This window comes from Octopus bimaculoides, chromosome 22 (assembly GCF_001194135.2).
Source record: "Octopus bimaculoides isolate UCB-OBI-ISO-001 chromosome 22, ASM119413v2, whole genome shotgun sequence".
Lineage (NCBI taxonomy): Eukaryota > Metazoa > Mollusca > Cephalopoda > Octopoda > Octopodidae > Octopus > Octopus bimaculoides.
In genome coordinates, this window is record NC_069002.1 from 16318493 (window position 1) to 16319457 (window position 965).

At 34.5% G+C, this 965-nt stretch overlaps 1 protein-coding gene across 1 annotated transcript in view; it reads left to right on the top strand.

The window, feature by feature from the left end:
- The window catches only part of LOC106872174 (sialin), a gene marked incomplete at its 3' end in the record, with an annotated part of 79108 nt that overhangs the window by 58066 nt on the left and 20077 nt on the right, over positions 1 to 965 (top strand). The window lies entirely within an intron of this gene.

Consider the following 965-nt stretch of genomic DNA (forward strand, 5'->3'; position numbering starts at 1 on the left):
TATATATATATATATATATATATGTATATATATATATTTATACATATACATATATATAGAGAGATAGATAGATAGAGAGAGAGAGAGAGGGAGAGATACACACACATATATCTACATACATACTGACCATTCACTGACAACAAATACAAGACCCCAGTACTAGACAGATTCCACTAAGTGGACACATAGACGTATGTGCAAGAAATAAGTCCCCCAAATTCCAGATCTTCCACTCTACCTTTGTTCAGTGAATACCACAGATGAAGCAATGATAAACAAAGAAAATACATTCATCCAAAAACCAAATCAAGAACAAGCAGAGTACATACACAAATAACTATTCACACACAAAATTCATTCTTCCACTTAACATGAGGAACCTACACAGCTAACAGCCTAAACTTTAGCCACTGGCCTACACACAAACGACTCCCGTCCACTCTCCCATTTGGCAAATTAAATTTAGAGTGCCTTCACTGTAACTAGATATGTTGACTCAACCATGTTGGCTTTCAGCACAAAATATACTGTCACATGACACTAATGCACAGATGTAGATGGAAAAGTTCAAAGGGTTCTGAAATTACTCATGTAATCATTCTCTACAACACTTGACAGAAAACATTCAGAGCATTGATTGTTTGGTACAGTCACTAGACATGTTCACTCAGTCGTGTCAGCCTTAACTTATAAAATCAAGTATTGTCACTTGACATTAACAAAAGGCCATAGTGGGGAACCTACAAAAATTTCTAAAGCCAGTCATCTGACTATCCTCTAGCAGTCAAGTCCTATCCAAGACATATACTAATTTGAGCCAAACTCCCTATAAAAATAGAACAAGCTTCAAATACTAGTCAGAAGCGAGACAGTTGCAATGTAACTATGTCTTTCTATCTGAACTTTTGAAAATTAGTGTATACAGTGAAATCAGTTAAATCATTAAATATATATATATATATATA